The sequence below is a fragment of the Monodelphis domestica genome, chromosome 4 (genome assembly GCF_027887165.1).
Source record: "Monodelphis domestica isolate mMonDom1 chromosome 4, mMonDom1.pri, whole genome shotgun sequence".
Lineage (NCBI taxonomy): Eukaryota > Metazoa > Chordata > Mammalia > Didelphimorphia > Didelphidae > Monodelphis > Monodelphis domestica.
Genome location: NC_077230.1, coordinates 222,481,079 through 222,501,960, shown reverse-complemented (window position 1 = coordinate 222,501,960; position 20,882 = coordinate 222,481,079). Strand labels below are relative to the sequence as shown.

Below are 20,882 nucleotides of genomic sequence, written 5' to 3'. Positions count from 1 at the left end.
GTTTGGGTTTTTCTTGAGGTAAAGACTAAGTATTAGGACATCTGGAGTATTTGGGAGAGTGAACCAGCCAGTAAATAAGGAAAATCAATAATTCCATATGGCTCTGTGTTCTCCATATTCACCATGAGTAGAAAGACCCTTGTGTAGTGGAAATAAGAAGACTTGGTTTTCCATTCTGGTCATGTCATTAATGAACTGAACAACCTTGAGAAAGTCATTAAAGTCTCCAGGTTTCATTTTTCTTTTTTTGCAAAATAAGTTCTGTAATTCTATGATTTAACTGATTGCTTTTTTTCTTCTCAGATAGCATCTATGACAAAGTAATGTTCTTGTCATATATATTTATATATATATTTAAGCTCTACATATTATTTCTTCCAACACAGCTTTATTGTACTGACAAGTCTACTTCCAGATACAGTCTAAAACTTAGATCTCTAGTCTTTTTCTTTGTAAGGTAAATACAAAGGGTAGTATTCTAGCTATTACAGTTGTATTCAGAATCTATATGTATGCCCTGGAAAGAGGAACAGGCCCTTTTCTTTCATAATTTAAAATTTACTTTCTTTACAATGGGGCAAATTCTCCCCTTATCCAATCAGAAACTTGTTCCACATACTCTATAAACATACTTACCCCATTTGTATATATTTTGCAAATGACTGAGTCTCAACAGTGAATGCCATTTTCTCTTCTCTGGCAGCTGGAGAAAGCAATGTGGCAAGGCAAGAGTTGTAGAAAAATGGTCAAAAGATACTAAGTTTTTCAAAGAAGAAATGAAAATAACTATAGGGAAAAATGTGTCAAAAATCACTAATAATTAGAAATGAAAATTAAAACATTTCTGAAGAGTCACCTCTCAGAAGATCAGTAGACAATAAAAATCTCCAAGTAATTAATGCTTTAGGGATTAGAAAATTATTGAACAATAATATAATGTTGGTAGAGCTGTGAATTGGTTCCACAGTTCTGGAAAGAATTGGAAACTATGCTAGGAAAATGACTAATATGCTAATATTCAGGTGAGACCACTAAATATTTACCCCAAAGAGGTCAAAGAACAAAGAAAATGTGCCCCATATAAAATATTTGTAGCAGAATTTCTTGTTTGCAAACAACTAGAAACAAAGCAAAGACTACTCATTGGGGAATGAAATCATGGCACATGGATAGAGAGAAATATTACTGTCCTAAGAAAAGATATATATGAAGAATTAGCAGGAACTTGGAAAAACTTGTATGAACTGATATATAGCTAAATATTCAAAACCGAGAGAATTAATAATAATAATAACAACAATAATAGCATTTATACTATGACCTTAACATTTGTAAAATAGTCTTATTCAGTCCTCATAACAACCTTGGGAGTTAGGTACTATTATTACCCCCATTTTATAGATGAGGAAACTGAGGCTGAGATTAAATGATTTGCTCAGGGTCACATAGCTAATAAGTATCTGGGGCAGGATTTTAATTTTAATCTTAATTTTAATTTTAATTAAGGTTTTCTTGACTCCAAGTCTAGAGCTCTATCCCCTTTAACACCTAGCATCTAATCACCACAATATACAATAACCACAACATTGAAAGATATAAGAATTCAGATTCCTACAACAACCAATAAAACTCTAAAGAAAAGATAAAGAAATATACCTTTCTACTCTCAGTAAAGAAATACTGGATTACAGACAGAAATGTGTTGGTAAATGCCCAACAACTTGGCTCTCAAAAATATTTAGATACAACATACTTTCAATTCTACATTATTAAGATTTTTCTCTGTCACTTTCTTAAATCTAGGCAATGAACAAAATAATAATTCCAGTCCCAATCTGCAGCATTTGCTGATTTCTGAGGTGTAAATGCTCACACTGAAAATTTAACTATTGGCTCGGAGTCATTTGAACTGGCTCCAGCACCCCCTGCCTATGGTGTAGAATTCAGCATATGCTGACAGACATCAGCAAGTGTCCTACCATGGACAGGGCATTGCCTTGGCAGAGGACCTGGATGTAAATTCCTGAGTGATCACATAGGAATCATTTAACCATCATGGGCCTCAAGTTTCTTCATTTGTAAAATGATGAAGGAATCTGGACTAGATGGTCTCTGAAGTCCTTTCCATCATAAGTGAATACTATTTTTTTTATCTTCCCCTAATTGCATTTCTATTTTACACGGAAGGGTTCTATAGAGGGGCAGTATTGGCCAAAAAGGCATCTAGGTAGCCCAGGGGGATAGAGTGTCAGATCTGGAAGCAAGAAGACTCTTCTTCTTGAGTTCAGATCTGGACTCTGCTAGCTGTGACTCTGGGCAGGTCATTTAACCCTGTTTGCCTCAGTTTCCTCAATCTGTAAAAAGATTTAGAGATGAAATAGCAGTATCTTTACCAAGAAAACCCCAAATGGAGTCACAAGAGTAAGACATAACTGAAATGCCTGAAGAACCATTACAAAAACAAAATTGTCAAATGATAAGAATTTTTTTTAAATCCACATTGATAACATTTTATTATTTTTTTAAAGCAAAGCAAGCAAGTGGAGAAGTCTTCCTCCTCACTTTCACTCTTCTCCTAGCCCTAGTTTTATGGTGGATCTTTTCTTGAGTCTTATTAGCAGCCAGTTTCCATAGCATAATTGGGTGGTTTCAAAGCTGCTTATCATTCAAAAATCTCTAATGGGAACTCATGGTACTCCTCTACTATGATGAAGAGCTTTACTACTTACTGCAACTCATACCATAGATGCTCTCCTCTATTTTCTCACTTTCTTAGATCACCTAGAACTTTCTTGGTAGCTTTTTTACTTTCAGGTAACAGGCAAAAGATGAGTAGACTATCACAGGTTTTTTATTACTGGAAAATCTGCTCTGTAAAAATTCCTTCTATAGAAATCACTGCAATATATAAACTACAAGAACTCAAAATGAGTATTTAACTACAAGTACTCAAAATTGGTCAGAGCACTGGACTTTGAATTAGGAAAGTCCGAGTTTAAATCCTACCTTAGATAATAAGTTGCTCTGGTATCTTTGGCAATTCATTTTACTCTCTCAGTTTTGGCTTCCTCAGCTGTAAAACAGTAATAACAACATCTGCCTTCCAGAGTTGTTTTAAGAGTTTTAAATGAAATTATATGTACATATATATTGCACATCCATAATCTATAGATTTGTATGTGTTTGCAAACTTAAGGGACTACATACTAATTATCATTATTTGTTACAAACTCTAATTAGATGAACTATAAGAAATCAAGACTTTAAGTGATTCTATTTGGCCAATACAAGGGCCTAAGACTGAACCTAGCTAATTAAACAAGAATGTGGGTTAGTGGCAGCAAGTCCTTCTCCTTCTTGTTGGCACTAGGCTCTCAGGCACCCACTAGCATCATGTTCCCTCCTAACCACTTAAAAGGATCCCAAAGTTCCATTTGGGCACTAATCCATGTTTCAGATTTTTCCTCATCCCTTTTCCCCCATAAACATTTCCTTGTGTTACATCAGGGCCTGGAGCTACTCCCTCAGGTAATATCACTGCTTCTCTCCCTAAACTAGTAGAAACAGGTAAACAGCTAGGCACACTGCTTCTGAAAAGATGCCAGCTACTAAGCAAGACATGAATATTATGGATTTCAGGCAGAAAGTTGATAGGAATGAGGTCTGTGAGCAAGTAGCCCCCTTCTGGGCACCCCACATCACGCCCTGATGGAGGTTAGCTATGGCTGCCTAAAGGAGGCACGTACTTCTCTCTTACTGCTGTGCATTCAGGATTTAACCTCCCCATAAAGATCATGGAAAATTCCTGATTTTTGGTGAAATTGACTGTTGTCCCCAGATTAGAACATTCTCAATTAATCGATGAGTGATAAAAAAGAATGATGTGTTATGAAATTTCCATGCCTAGTGGAAGAGGCGTGAAGGAAGAGAGAACTTCATGCATGCAGGACAGAAAGCTGGGGACATCATCTGTCAATCAAGGTGAACATTCCAAATAGAATGCTCCCAGGAAAGACAGTGGGGGAGGCAAGCCAGGCTGAAGGGGGAAGAAGCTCTGAAATGGTCCCCTGTTAGGAATGTTCACCTTGATTGACAGATGATGTCCCCAGCTTTCTGTCTTGCATGCATGAAGTTCTCTCTTCCTTCATGCCTCTTCCACACTATCTATTAATTAAACCAAATCAAGGAGTCCAAAATAAAAATCAAATCATGTCCTCAATGTAATCTTAAAGACTCAGTGTGATTTAAAAATATTTTAAAGCTATAATTTATCTTTCAGTAATTACATTATAAAGTAATTCATATGTTCTGATTTTCACATATATTCTTGGGGGAAATCTTAAAAATCAATAAAAAGCCTCTTGGTTCTTAATTCACTTGTCTTGAGACTTCATTTTATTTTTTGAAATATGTATGCTGCAGTCATAAAAATCCATTTTTATAAGAAAAATACAGCAAAATCCAAAGAACATCAATTTCATTATTTTGGTAAATCATCAAAATGGTTTTCTCTATTCCTCTTTGCTGTATTTGTCAAATGATTAAATGAATAATCCATAAATATGGGTAAGGCACAGATTAAATTTGTAAAAGTGAGTGATGTCCTAATTCTTACTCAACGCACATCAACAAATGTTTATTGAATACCAAGTGTGTTCAAGGTGGTATTTTAGGGAAGAAAATATGAACAAATAAATAAGGCCCAGTACCTTATCCTCAAGAAGCTTATAGTCCAATAAGAGAGAGAAGACTTATACATAAGTAACTATTATCAAGGTAGGATGGTATAAGTCTTGGAATCAAGAAGACCTGATTTTAAATCCTGGCTCCACAGCACCTATTAATTTTATGTCCCTGAACAAACTAGTTACGTTTTTTGAATCTCAGTTTTCTTATCTGTAAAGTGGGCTTGGAAGACATTTCACTGCCTAATTTAGAGGACTGTGCTTTGCAATCCCCCAAATGCTGCATAAATATAAGCTATTATTATCACAAGGTTTTGTGTCCAGTGCTTGGCATAGTATCTGGCACATAGAAGGCAATTAATAAATGTTTGTTGACATTGACTGACTTACCTTATAAGAGCAGAACACTTTCTAGCCTGCTATTGTTTTGTTATTGAGCTGTGCCAGGCTGAGGGTGACCTTATTAAGTGAACTACGCCTCAGAAAGGGGAATATGCAGGGTCACTTCAGGGTAAAAGTCCAAACTGCCACATTTTCTATTCAAAGATTTTACCTAATATCACAATTAACTCTTATGCTTCCAAGATCTATGATTCTGTCTAGACTGGCAAACCTTCTACCGATGGAGATCACAGTCTCATTAGAGCTTAATAAAAGGCCTTCATCAGGTTTATGACCACAAGAGTCATGACCTTGCAGCTAAACCGATTGATGAACCTCTCTAGATTCTACTAGGTAGTAAAGACACACAAGCCTACTGACCAAGCCCATACCTGGGGTCTTTTCTGCTTGCTGAGATCTTTCTGAGCTTGTACTCCTTTCTCATGACCTAGAATAATCTAAGGTCATTTTCATGCCATGATAAAGAATCAGACTAGGATTTCAATAAAATATTGCAACTAATGACAATTAGAAATTTTCCTGGTTTATTTCAAAGATAAAAATTTTAACATAAAAAACTATGTAAATGGGAGAAGCTTGGCATTTTAGGACATTTAATTAAAAACCCCAAAGAAAGATTATTCATAAGAGAACAAAATAAATTCCAAATTTTGAGTTAAAATGCATTATCTTTCTTATTAATTGATATGTATTTTGACAGAATATGTATGAATTTCTCAGTATTTCATTATCGTTTTTAGTGTGATTTACTTTCTTTGTTTCCATAGATCATAATATTTCAGAGCTAGACTTTGGGCTATGTAGAATGGGACTTTTAAAGGCATGGTCCTATTTAGGAATCCCCAGATTGCAGTTGGAAGCTCCTTTTTACTCTAGCCCATCTCCCCTTTCCTTCCTCAGTTCATTAGTGTCTAAAAACCATTCAATGTTTTTGAAGCTATTTTCTTAGATAACATACGTGGCAAGCTGTTGTCTAGATCCATTTTCTTGTGTTAAACAATGGAGAGACATAATGGAGGCTCCTGAAGCTATGCCATTCTCTTTTTGGCTAGCTGGGTTGTCATTCAGTCTCAGGTCAGCCAGTGAAGGTCTGAGTTGGTGGTGTGTTACACTTTTCTTTTAATGTGATGTAAAAACCAACGAAAACCATTGACATTTCCAGGGAAAGGAAAAGAGATTGCTTTCTTTCCCTTAAGATCTTGCTTCCAGATCATCAGAAACATGGTAAGGGAGGGAAGGAGATAAGAGAAAGCCACATTGATCATTCACAACTTCCTTCTTTTCAGCTTGGTTCAACTGCATCAGCATGGTCCTCTGGAGTCATTTTTATGACTGTTTTTTGTTTTTGGGGTACAAATGAAAACATTTATTTTCAGTTTAAGTTTTTTTAAAAAAATAATTACTTTTTCTGTATATTGCTGTTTGTGTGGCTCACAAAGGAAAAAAAAAACCTTAATAAGTATGAAATACTGAGCCGAACACCAAAATCTTCAGTCAACTGGCCAACTGTCTGCTTCCTTTTATTTTAAGCAGATGGGCCTATTGCCCAACCATATGTCTCTTTTGAATAAGTTTTCATGGAAAATAGTATATATTGTTTTTGTGAAAGAATCATTAGTTTACAGGACATGGAACAGTGTTGAAATCCCTTTTGTTAACTCTTTGGAGGCTTTCTTTTCCCTGAATTTGACAATTACTTCATCATCTTGAAAAGATTCCCTTTTTTAAAAGGCTAAGAAATGGTACCCTAACTACTGTAAGGAAAAGAACTGGGGAAAGCCAAGAGATTTCAAAGCCATTTCATCTTAGTGTTGGAAAGGGATGGGGAAGTGAAGGGAAGAGGGAAATAAGCATTTATATAGCACCTACTATGTGCTAGGTACTGTACTAAGCACATTACAAATATTATCTTATTCAATCTTCACAGTTGAATAGGTAGGTGCTATTATTATCCTCCTTTAACAGCTGAAGGAAACTGAGGCAAACAAGAGGGTTAAACAACTTGCCCAGGGATACACAGCTGGTATGAACTTAGATCTTCCTGATTCCTGGCCAAGCACTCTGTCCACTGCATTATCTTTCTGTCTTTGGAGATCATTTGGTACAACCTACTTATTTTAGAGATGAAAAAGACCATTTCAAAGCCTTCATCAAGAAAGAATCATAGTTCACACATGGTTTCCTGCAAGAAGGGAATTTGAGGCTGGTGGATACTTTGAGCTCAGGAACTGAGTTATAGCCCACCAAACTAACTGGGTACTCACAAAATCTGGTACCAATATGGTAAGCTCTTGGAAGCAGGGGCCTCCTTGCTGCCTCAGAAGGAGAAAAGTAGTCTAGGATGGAAGTGGTACAGGTCAAACTAACTCCTATGCCAAGAATTGGGCCTCTGAAAAGTCATTTGCCCTTCCAGTCTGGGTAACAAAAAAGAGATTCTGTATCAAAATAAAATAAAAGAATAACAACCAAAGAAGCCTTCTTTCTGAATCCTAGTTTTGTCATCTTTAAAATGTGGTGATTGTACTTAGAAGATCTCCAAAATCCCTTCCAGGTCTAAAGTTCTGGAAATCTTTGGGCAAAGTGACTTGTCTGAGGTCATATAGCTATTAAAGCCACCCCTAAAAACTTGAGTATCTTGATTCTTAGTCCAATAATCTCTTTATAATATGATGATGCCTCAGAATTAAGGAATTTCAGATGTGGAAGGGGTCTCAAGGGCCATTTATTCCTTTTCATCAGGCTTTTCTTTTTCAGGTACAGATGGCAGGTGTTGAGTAATTTTTTTAAAAAGAAGAAATAGCTCAGTGAGAATTGTTGGTGAAAAACAAACCTGGTTCTCATAGTATTTTTCCAAACAGATTTTCTTGTGTTTAATAGCTACAAAGAAGTAGAGAAGGGAGTAGGTTTCAGATTTAGAATTAGGAAAGTGATCCCAGGAGTGTTGCCAACCCAAATGGTTAAAAAATAAAGTCTGACCAAGTTTATATGGGGAAGAGCAGAATCACAGGTGATCAGAAGATATGTATTATGTCAATGTAGGTGGAACAGTGCATAGAAAGCCAGGTGTAAAGTCAGGAAGACTGATCTTTTTGAGTCCAAATCTGACCTCAGACAGCATCGGTGTGACCTTAGACAAGACTTCCTCAGTTTCCTCCTCTGTAAAATGAGTTGGAGAAGGAAATGGCAAGCCACTCCAGGATATTTGTCAAGAAAACCCCAAATGGGGTTATGAAAATTCAGACAGGATAAAAAAAAATGAATGAACAACAAGACTGATAAGCCAGTTAGAAGCTTCAAGTGCAGGCCTGTCATGCTCTCTCTCTCTCTCTCTCTCTCTCTCTCTCTCTCTCTCTCTCTCTCTCTCTCTCTTTCTCTCTCTCTCTCACATACACACACACACACACACACACACACACACACACACACACAGAGTGTTAATGATTTTTAAGACACTCAGGTTATCAAGCACCCTTTTACATGCCCTCCAACTCTTTCTGCAATCCCATCAATATAAAATTTCTACAAATGGCCCAGGATGGAAAAGAGTTTTAGAAATCATTTGCTTCCTGGTCTCATGCCTGAAAAAATTGAGAATGGCAATAATAATTTTTAAAGTTCAATCTGTTTCACTTTCATTTCTGTAATAGGGGAGTGCTTAGTTTTGCTTTCTAGTTCTCTCGTATTAGGTCATTGTTATAGCTCTGCCTTTGACACACAGATTACCTCTGTGATTCTGGGCAATTCATTACCCTTTTAGTGCTCTAGATAACTCTTTAAGACTGTAAATTGCAGAGAAGAAGCCACCTGGATATGGAAAATCATCAACCACATTAGTAGAATGCATCTACTCCCCAGAGTTCTCTTTTCCAGAGAAGTCACAGATCCAGGCCCAATCCCTCTCTTTCTTTCTTCCCCCTTCTCCTCTCCCTCTCTCCTTCCCCCCCCTCCTTCTCTCCCTCTCCCTTTCTTCTCCCCCTTAATATTTCTAATACTAATTAGCCACTTGTATCCACTTGTACTCACAATTTTATTGTAGCTATTTCTTTACAATGCAAGTCCAGGGGCACAAGTCTGAAGTATGTCCAATTTAAGAGGTTTTTGAATTAAGAGAAATGCCCTGAACTTTGTAAATATTAAAAAGGGGTACATAAGGAGAAACTATGCACTTTTTCTGCAGATTAGTAGCTTTCATTATAACCTGTATGAACATTTCTGGGCCTCAGTTTCCTGATCTGTAAAATGAGGAAGCTGGAATAGATGATGTCATAAGTTCTTTCCAGCTATACAGCTATGGCAACCATGAACAAATCACCTGACCTTTGTAAGCCTTGGCTTCCTCAGCTATAAAATGGGGATACTATGACTTGTAGTACCAATCTCAAGTTATTACTCTTAAGCTTAGATGAGATAATTTATAGATGTAAAGCAGCTTGTAAAAAAAGTGCTATAAATAGCTTTAGACTTACCAGTTTAATAGCTTAAAACTGCAGTGAGACTTGGGCTACTCTGCATAAATGCTGATTATTATTTATAAGTCTACTCCTCCAACAGTTTTTCTGAAATGGAGTAACTGGCAGAATTAGATATGATCACATGATGAAATTAACTACATGTCCTCCTTTATTTAGAAAACAGCTTGAGGCCATACTTTAATTCAAAGGCACCCAGACATTAAAAGCTTATTGTTCTAGCAACTTCACTGCACAACTTTTAAGGGAAACTGTAGGAAAATCTGTAGTTAAAAGCCTTGCTTCTTTTGAAACAGGTTATGATCTGGGTCTAGAAATATCAATACCTAAAAAAAAATCAATGCCTATTTATTCCTTATGGGAAGAAAAGGAAAAATAAATGAATGTTTTACTTAAATGGATGATTAATCATCAATTCTTATTTTTAAAGTCCATCATTAAAGGGTAGGTGATAGCATTCATTCCCTTAGAATATTACTTGAAGAGATCAGGGGCAAGAAATGTAGTTTCAAGAAGATGACTTTTTTTTTTAAACCCTTACCTTCTATCTTAAAATTGATACTAAATAGCCTTTCCAAGGCAAAAAGAGAAGAAAGGGCTAGGCAACTGGGGTTGTGACTTCTCCAGGGTCATATATAGTTGAAAAGTATCTAAAACCACATTCAAAAGCAGGACCTCCCATTTCTAGGCCTGGCTCTCTATCCACTGAGCCACCTAGCTGCCCCAAGATGGTGACCTCTTGAATAGAACTCATTTCATCAGCCTCTGGAAGAAGCTTTAGTATAGGTAGTCCACTGACCTTCACTGTGGATGCAGCCATATAGATAGGTATAGGAAGAACACATAAAAATATTAAACAGTAATAGTAGTAGTAGTAGTGATAGTGGTAGTAGTAGTGGTAGTGGTAGTAGCAGTAGCAGTAGTAGCAGCAGCAGCAGCAGCAGCAGCAGTAGTAGTAGTAGTAGTAGTAGTAGTAGTAGTAGTAGTAGTAGTAGTAATAGCAGCAGTAGTGGCACAGACCCAATTTTATTGCAGGTCCAACTTTGAGCTTCTCATTTTTAATCTTGGCAAATGTTTATGAATTGAGGTTCATACCATTTTTTTCCTAAAGTACCAAGCCAACCTTGCTTCAGGATGCAAGTGGGAAAAAAAAAGGGCAAAGGGCTTTAAAGATAAATAAAACAGAATTTAGTGGCTGGAAGCCAAGGAGATGGAGGAGAAAGAAAGAGAAAATGGAAAGCTTTATTCATGTTGATCTTTGATATGATTTTTTCCACTTAATTTAAAATTATTTCATTTTGAAGTTTCTGACATCTTAAGAATATAAATGCCTTAAAAGAAAACATGATCTAATATAAGCTGATATCTGACTAAGCTTTTTATTGCTTTGCAGATAGGAAGCATTTTTCTTTAAAGCAAATATGTAATCCCACAGAGATATAAAGTGACCTAGACCTAGCTGCAAGTATCCACTTGTACTCATGATTCTAGTATGTCTATTTCTTTACAATGCAAGAACAGGGGCACAAGTCTTTGAAGTATGTCCATCCCAAAGAGGTTTTGTATGAAAAGGAATGCCATAAACTATGCAAAGGTTAAAAAGGGATACTCAAGGAGGAACTGCACTTTTGCAGATTAATAGCTTTCAATGTGACCTGTGTGACTTTAGGCAAATCCCTTCCTATTTCTGGGCCTTGGTTACCTCTTCTATAAAATGAGGCAGCTGGAATAGATGACTTCAAAGGTTCTTTCCACTTATAAATCTATGCTTTACGATTTACGTTGTAGTGAGCAAGCTGGGCCACAATTAGAGGTTTATCATATGTTACCATTGTTGGAATTTGCCCATAGCATGTCCTTAGTTGGAGTTCCAACAAAAGACCATATAGAGCTTTAACTCACATCAGAAGCCATCAAGAATTTCTTCCTTAAATGTCTTGGGGTTCACTGCTTCTTCCTCTACCTTCCTGAGGGAACTACTATAGAAGAATGGGCAGCATCTATTGAAACTACTGAGTATCATTACTGATTCAGTAAAACATAAAGATAACAAGCTTAGAAGAAAATTAGGCTATTTTTTCTTAGCTCTATAATCATTTTATTTTATATAAGCACAAAACTACATATTGATTTTTGAAAGATTCAATAGAATTTTGTACTAGTAGAAATGATAAACTAAGCTTGGCAAAAACAAGTCATTTTTTTTTTTGCATTACTAATAGGGAGAAAGTTTGTCCATTTGTCACAGGGTAAAAGATCTAGAGAAATGGACTATATGTGGCCTGCCATTTCTTTGGATTATATTTCAATTCCAAAGTGCTTTACTCTAATAAATTTATAATATTCCTGAGATATAAGACAGAAAAGTTGAGTACATTTCTTAAAAGTCAGAGAGGAAGTTATTCTTCCCCACCAGAAACCATAATTGTTCTAAGTTTAAGAAACAGAGAATTCGATTAGATTGCTTGTCAGTTATGGGATGGGAGGAGGGAAGAAGGGAGGGAGACAATATGGATCATATGACTTTGGAAAACTTATGTGGAAATTAGTTATTAAATTTTTTAAAAGCAGGATTCTTTCAAAATATAGAAACACTGATAGTTAGTAGAAGAGGGTAATAATAAGAGTTCACCTTGCCCTGATGCCTTAGAGTTTACAGAATACCTTCCTTACAATGATCCAGAGAAGACACATGACTTGCATTATAATCCCCATTTTATGGATGGGATGAAGAAACCATCCCAGAGGAGTTAAGTCCTGGGTAACAATTTTGAAGTCGAACCCAGTTTAATGCCTTCCTTACCATGACCTCGAGAAGGCAAATAGTGACATGCATTATAATTCTCATTTTATAGATGGAAAAATCATCCCAGAGGAGTCAGGTCCTGGGGTAACAATGTGGAAGTCGAACCCAGATCTTATGACTGCACATCCAATTCTCATTTTCCTTTGCCATTCTACTTAATATAAACACAAGAGAACGTGAGCGTCAGAAACAGCTGGGCCTTAGGACACTGTTCCTGCTCACGATGCCATATTTCTTCCTCCTTTCCCTTGATCTTTCATTATTTTCCTGAAGCTCTACCTCTGGGGGAGGCAGGGAACAAACCTGAAGTAGTCTCCCTCTTTAGAATAAAAACAGAAAAGAAGGCCCAACTTACGATTTCTGGGTCTTTCTGTTTTTAAACCAGAATTCACAGGTTGGGAGCTCCTGTTACTTGCTACGAAATCCTTGCTGGGGAGCCGCTTCCTCGTCCTCGGTGCTCCGGCAGCTGGATTCCCTCCCGGCCCATCCGTGTGTAATCGGCAGAGTAAGTGGAGCAGGTGGGGCCCGGGAATGAGGTATGTGGCAGGACCTGGGAGGGGCTAAGGCATCAGCTGTTTGGCAGCAGCCGAGCCACCTGAGGCTCCCACAGACTCGTCACCTCCCGAGATGCTGCCGGCTCGCCGCTGCTAAATAAAGTTCAAGGTCTCTGCCTTGGGCACTTGGTGCCCGGCTCTACGGAGATCGAAACACTACGGCCCTCGAGAATGGCCGCGATGAACCCTGTGGGTGCTGCTCGGAGATAAAAGGCAGAAGGGAGCAGAGACACCCAGGGCAGTTTGTAGTTTGTCGTGGTTCCAAAGGTCGGCCTAGAAAAGGCCCCTAATCACGTGCCTGACTTATCACCCTCAACACAACAATAAAGCACTTCAGTCCTCCAGGAGACGGCATTTCCTTCATCAATGCCCATGACAACCTCTCCATACCTTGTCTGCGGCTTAGATTTGCAAAACACACGTTTGGAGGCTGCACGGTAGAGGGAAAGAATACTGAGTTTAGAGTCGGAGGATCTGGGTGCTAATTCCTGCTCTAACACCTATGGTAGATGTATGGCCTTGGGCAAGCCCTATAATCCTTCTGGGTCTCAGTTTCCCCATATTTAAGGGAGAAAAATCTCTCTGCTCTCTCCTAGTCCCAAGTCTGTGACCTGTGCATAGCTGTTTCTGCCAAGAGAAGGTTAAGTTCTTTGGGGGAGGAACTATCTTACTTTCAGATTTGCAACATGACTCCTTTCATAATGGGCTCTTTTTAAAAACCCTTAGAATCAATACTGTGCGGTGGTTCCAGGGTAGAAGACTGCTTAAGGGCCAGGCAATGGGGGTGAAGAGACTTGCCCAGGGTCACAGAGCTAGGACCCAGGACCTCCTGTCTCTAAGCCTGGCTTGCAATCCATGGAGCTACCTAGCTGTCCCCTCCCATAATGGGTTCTTAAAAAAATGAATAAATGAAACAACTAAGCATTATTAACTGTCTACCAGGCACTGTGCTGGGCGCTGTGGATACAAAATACAAAAATGAGCTATTTTACTCTTAGGGAGTTTCCTTTCTACTGAGAGGAATGAAACAAGGGTATAGAAAAGCAATCTGGTGAGCAGGGGATAGAGTTCTGGGCCTGAAGTTAAGATAGCTCATCTTCCTGAATTTAAAACCCAGTCTCAGATACTTAATAGTTAGGTGACTCTGGGAAAGTCACTTAACCTTGTTTTCCTCAGTTTCCTCATCAGTAAAATGAATCAGAGAAGGAAATGGCAGACTACTTTAGTGTCTTTGTCAAGAAAAACCCAAATGGGGTCCCGAAGTGTGGGACAAGGTTGAAAATGACTGAATCGCAAGAGCAAGTAGATATGAGACATAGGTAAAGTAGACACAAAACTGGGATGGGGTGGTCACAAACAACAAGGTGAATGAATGAAATACCTCTTGAAGGAAGTGGTGCTTGAGATGGGTTTAGGGTCTCCAAGAGGCACCAGGGAGGAGGAAAAGCAGAAAAGCAATACAGGCAGGAGGAACTACTGAAACAAAGGTGGGAGATATGATATGGGAGATGGAATTGTATTTCTCTAATGAATAACAAGAGAATATATATATATATATATATATATATATATATATATAGTTTTGATTTCTTCATTTAAAAACTGTCTGTTCCCATCTTTTTGACCATTTATCAATGGGGGCTATTTCCATTCTTTTGCAATGCCTACTTTCAGTCAGTCAACCCTTTGGAAAGGATCTAATAAATCACAAAGAGGATTTCAAAGTTTGAGAGGACTCCAGATAACCTGTACCTGAATAGCAACCTCTCCTTTAACAAGCCCAACCCTTGGTTGTTCAGCCTGTACTTAAATATGTCCAGCAATGAGAACTCACTCTTGTCTGAGGCAGCCTATTATTCCTTTGGAGAACCTTTGCTCCTAGTTCCTCTTTATGGGCCAAGCAGAACAGTCCTCTCCTGGTACGATGATGCTTCAGATACTTGCCAACAGCTGTCCTATTCTGCACAGATCTCCTCTTCTCCAAGGTAAACAACCAGGATCCTTCAACTGATCTTTGTATATAGTATGATCCCAATTTCCCTCACCGTGCTGTTTGCCCTCTTCTGCATGGACTTGTGTGTGCCCTCCTGGCTAAAATATGGTGCCTAGAACAATACTCTGAATGTAGGCTACTCAGGGCAAAGTAGAATGGCACAATTAACCCCGTAGTTCTAGACACAATAACTATTTCATCACAGCCCACTATGGGATCCATAATTTGGGGCACTGCATCATACCACTGACTTATCCAATTAGCTGCATTCCTCTAGATTTTTTTTTACACGAACTATTGCCTAAATGTACCTCTACATTTAATATTTATACAGTTGAATTTTTTGAGCCTAAATGTGTGACTTTACACATATACCAATTTAAGTTGTATCTTATTATACTCAATCATTCAGCCTGCTGAGACCATTTTAGATCCTGTCTTTGTCATCCAATGTGTTAGCTCTATCTCCCAGTTTTGTGATGTCTATAATTAGATGAGCATTCTGTCTTCAATCAAGTCATTGATTATAAAAAATGTTAAACAGGTCAGGACCAAGAATAGAATTTGTGACACTTCTAGAGACCTTCTTCTGAGCTGACACTAAGCCACAAATGGATAGTCATTCAGTTAATTCCCCGACTTTTATCCTGAATCTCTTCATCTTGTTCATGAGGGTAGCACAAAACCCCTTTCAGATGTTTCGCTGAAATCCAGTCTTATCATGTCTACAACATTCCTCTGAATTACTAGTAACTGTGTATTTAAAAAAGAAAGCAGATTAGTATGGCATGATTTGTCCTTGATAAAGTCATAATGGATCATTGCCTTTCTAAATACTTCCAAACAATTTCTTTAATAATACATTCTAGAATTTTGCCATGAATGGAAATCAAGTTTCCTGGCAAATCTAGCCTTCTTTCTCTTTTTAAAAATAGGGACAGAAAAAATGAAAAAAGAATAGGGACAGTATTCACCTATCACCAGCCTTTTGGCACCTCCATCATTCTCCATGATTTTTCTAAGCTCAGTAACAATAGCTGCCACTTTTTTCTAATATTCATAGGGAAGTGTTTCAGCTGGGCCTGGTGATGAATTTATTGGGGGATAGAAAGGTGCTTTCTTATCATGTTGCTCATTTGTCTTTGAATTCTCTGTTAACTATTTTTGTTCTGCCCTTCCTAATCCAAAAATAATTTTCCCTGGTGGTGAAAGCAGACGCAAAATAAAAGTTTAAAAAGTTTAGCTTCTCTCCTATCTGTTTTCATTCTCCTACCTACCCTTTGTAGTGGCCCCATACATTGTTTAATATTAGTTTTTTTACTAACATAACTCAAAGAAGTCTTTTTTTTTTGTGCTTAAGCATTTGCTAATTACTGCTTAATCCAGCCCTCATGACACTATTCTTCCATCATTATGCCAAGTCTTTGTATTTATACCTCTTTGCTTGCCTTTAATGTTATCTTCTAGACATTAAAAAAAAATCTAGATTGGTTGACTAATTTCTTGTTTCACCCTAGTGTCCTTAGAGATCTCCACCTTTTCTGCCTTACTGGAATTATTAACAATTATATCTTCAAAAATTCATCCTTGAGTCTTTCCTGTCTCTCCTTGAGATGTCTTACACCATAGAATCTTAGGCTATAGAATCTTAACCTTTCTTTTATTTTTGAAACATCTGAAGTTTGTTCTCTACAAATCTAGGGTTCTCATCAAACTATACTTGACATTTCTCTCCTCTTCTATCCCAGATTCTAAGGTGAACTTGTTACATCTCCCCAAGATTTCCATCATTTCTATTTTAGCCACCTAATTATTTTTCCTTCTTTGTCAGAATGAGGTCCAGAATAACAGTGTCCCATGTCACTTACTGAACCATTTGAATAATGAGGTTGTCAGGAATGCAAGTCAAGAATTTATCAGCAATTTTTCTCTGGCAAGAGGAAATTTCTTGAAGATCTAGTAGTCACCCCAAACAAAATCAAAGTCTCTCATCATTAATATATTTGTGCCTCCTTGCCAAGTTTGTAATCTGTTTTTCAATATCTTTACCCAATTACTCCTTCTGTCCTAGTGGCCTATAGTATAAATATAACATATCATTTTTATTTCTTCCTCTACTGATCATCACTTAAATACTTTGCTCTAATTTACATCAAAGTACTAATTGTGCACTCTTCTCAGGAGTATGAAAATGGAGCATGATGGGAATGAGAATTTTTTTTTTCACAGAGGATAAGACATAGGGCCAAAATTGACAGAATTTCCAATATTGATGAAAAACCCTGGGGATCCTATTTTGGGTTAGGGAGGCTTTCTTGGTATCTCCCAAATTATATTGTATAGTAGGCTTGTTGCCTTCTCTGCCTACATGGATAAAATATAGCTTTGGGTGTGTGAATATGTTTGGTCACAGGTACGAAAGCTTTCCCTATTTATAGAAAGCATTATTTTCCCATATTATTAAAGTATTCTCCTGGCAATAACATTCTAAGAAAACTTAAGGATAGTTAGAAACTCTGGAAGAATCTGTACTCAACTAAAGAATGGCACTAATATATAGAGGACATCCATACTAAGCAGAAGTCAGCTATCATTTTTATCAATTATTTTGGCACTGGTGTTGGCCAAAAAGAAATTTGCACCTTTTGGTGTATTTTTTCTTCTTCTTTTCCTTGAACATTCCTTTGCAAAGTCACAAAAGAAGGGAATGACAAACAAAGGGGTCCTTCAATTAGCTACAGTGCTAGTTTTTTAGCACAACTAAAAGTAGTGGATACAGGACCTGGAGAATGGCCCAAGAGACTGATACTTGTTTTATGGTAGACATAATCTTCCAGAAGCACCATCATTCTTTCTTCATGGTCATCAGAGTGGAGGAAAATATTTAGTATCAGTAAAAATGAATGTGCTACTAAAATCCATCTTCCTACTTATTTGACTAAGAAAGATGTGCCAATTTAGGGTTCCCTTCCTTGATCACCACTAAAATTTATGCTCTAGGGACTTGTGTCACAGTTTAGATACATTTCTATGACAGGAAATAAATATTTATATTATAGAAATAATAAAACCTCAGGTAAAAAGGAAAACAACTTACAGAGTAACTGAAGCTCCATTTTAATGTTGGTCTCATGTAATTATATCAAAATGAATGAAGAGATTAAGAATACAATTTTGTGTCTCTTGAGGTTGTTCTAATATTATGAACAATAAAGACTGAGCTTGATTATTTTATGGTGCCACTAAAATTTTAGAGATCATATTGCTCAGAAATTAACCTCTCAATTTCCGTAAGAAATCTTCATACAAAAGATGCAGATTTATAATTTCTAAACCAATATTTTATACTAGAAAATTAATAAATAATCACATTATTTATTATATATCATAGATAATATATGATTAAAAATGATTAAATGCTAACAAGACTCTAAAAGTTTCAATAAATCATTAAAAATTACTTCTCATAAAAAAGCTTTTTCTGATTACTTTCCCTAGATATATTAAAGCTCATTTTATTCTTTTCTGTTGACTACTAGTCATTCCTTATCCTTTATTAGTTTCGCTGCTCTCATCAGGAATTGTAATACTTGCCATTCTGTATCATCTTAAATGTCACCTTAAAAAACATAATTATCAAGTGCTTCTCCAGTCACATAATCCTGCAATAACTCTGCTTTTAATATCAGGGTGAAGGCCATCAACTCATACTCAGCTTTATGGGACTCATCACCCTTAACACCACTGCTTAAAACATTCCCTTTGGGGAATTTACCCTGTAACTCAGCATAGGCTATATCATTTGAAAAGCCTCCCGCTTCTCCATTATTATCTATCTCTATTGCCTATCAAAGCAACTCTAGGCTATCTTTCCACACTGAACAATTGTTTCCTGACCAATGGTAAATCCATTTAATGATAACTGTCAAAATTTCTAGCATTTATAGAGTGTTTTACGGTTAAAAAGTGATTTATTAATATGTTATTTTATTCCTACGACAACCCCGTGAGGTAATAACATCATTATCCTCATTTTACAGATGAGGAGACTGTGGCAGCTAGAGGTTAAGGGACTTGCTCAGGACTAAACGGTCTGTTAAGTATCTAAGACTGCACCTGAATTCTAGAATTCCTGACTCCAAGCCCATTTCTCTTCTCATATAGTAGCCCTCTATGTTGAGTCTTCCCTCATTTTGTGCTTATCCTATGCTCCTACTTTGGGATGCATGTGTTCTCCATAGGCTCTATGGCAACCTTTATATCATACAGTACTTGAGGACAGCCCCTGTGTCTTCTCCATGCTGAGTAAACCATTATAGCAAGTCCTACAGCAAGTGCCAGGTGCACTGTAGAGGCTCAGCCTGGACCAGCTGAATGGATTATGTTCATCTAGAATTTTGAGCAGTAGCAAATCTCATCATTCTTCTGGATCATTACTCAAGACATTAAATAAATGAGAACTTTTCTTCAGTAGCTCAACTACTATAAAGACCCTTTCCAACTAAATATAGCATCATTTATTATTTCCCTTGAAAGATTTTCTGCTAAATTTCATCCATTTCCATTTCAAGTCACTGAAATTTCAATGTATTAAATGCTGGATCACCTGCTTCACTTCCATAAATATATGGTGCTTCCAGCCTCAATTTTGGAATCACACAGACAAGAAACAGAGTTCATCTGGTTTTAACTTGTGCTTTTGGACTTATTATAAAATGCTCAAAGTCAGCCCCCCCAGAGAGTATTTTTGTTGTACTAAGCAATCTCTTCAGATATGTAGGGAAGTTAGACACAAAAATATAACATAGTCTCTTAACTCTTGAAGAATTTATTTTAGTGAAAGGGTACTGGAAAAAACAAATGGGAACTTAATTCAATTTAACCCTGTGGTATTGTGGGAATATCCTTGAATTTAGAATGAGGGGTCTTAGGTTCATTCCCAGCAGTCCTACTTACTACCTGTGTAACGTTTTGGACAAGTCAATGAACCTCTCTAGATCTCTGTTTCCTCATCTGGAAAAAGAAAAGACAGAACTTGATGGTCTCTAATGTTTACTTTTCATGATCTGAATACACAAGTCACTAGGATATAAGGCAGGTTGTTACAAGTATAAAGAAGGGGGGAAAGTGCTATGAAACATTTGAGAAGGGTGAAGACCTTTATATTTGGGGGCTCTGACTGTTTCTCTCATTGGTGGGTAGAGTCATGAACTTCCACACTCCATTTAAGAAGGGAGCTAGGCTCAGAACTCATTTTTCCCTTGGTCACACAACTTTGATATCTCTCTGACTTTTTCATCATGCCCATGGGTTCCTTCCCCAGGACCTCTCCTCCTCCACTTTTTAGATTCCCTTTGTATGTTCGACTTTGCTCATTAGATGATAAGCTACTGAAGACAGGGACTATCTTTTTTTTTTGGTATCCCCAGTGTTTACAACACATCAACACATTACCCGTCTGTCTGACATCTGAAAGAGGTGGAACCTCTTTTGAATGGCAATAAAAATTTCAGCAGGCACAGATGAGTGGGTCTTCCATAGATACATGACAGACAGCAAATGCAAAAGCACCCAGAAGAAAGGGAAAAGATAAGAATGACAGCTTCTGGGTAGTCCATTTTGAGTGAAGCAAATTTTTTTCTTTAGCCAGGTATAAGGGGAAGTAATGTGAGATAAAGCCAGAAAAATCAGATGAAAGTCCTTAAATGTTAGAGTAAGGGGTTGTTTCTTTATTACATCTCAAGAATCCACTCAAGAATTGTGACTAAAAGTTTGATGTCCTCAGTGGTACACTGAAAAGATGATTTGGGAGACAGATTAGACTGGGGAGAAATTGAAGGCAGGGAGACCAGTTAAGAGGCTATTACAGGAGTTAGGTGAGGAAGATATGAGTTAAAGTGGTTGTGTTAGGACTAGAAAGGAGTGGATAAAGGTAATCAAAATCAAAGAGGGAGAAGTTATAAGATTGGCAAC

The 20,882-nt window shown here is 37.2% G+C and overlaps 1 protein-coding gene across 5 annotated transcripts in view; it reads right to left on the bottom strand.

Annotated features, from left to right (window-relative positions):
• SPATS2L (spermatogenesis associated serine rich 2 like) overlaps nucleotides 1-20,882 on the bottom strand; it is a 244,050-nt gene that overhangs the window by 123,523 nt on the left and 99,645 nt on the right. Inside the window, exon 1 of one of the 5 annotated variants that reach the window (XM_007494584.3) lies at nucleotides 12,718-13,391. The exons of the other annotated variants lie outside the window; for them this stretch is intronic. The gene's annotated coding sequence lies outside the window, so the exon portion shown is untranslated. Of the gene's footprint in view, nucleotides 1-12,717; nucleotides 13,392-20,882 lie in introns of those variants that run through there. 5 annotated transcript variants of the gene reach the window in all.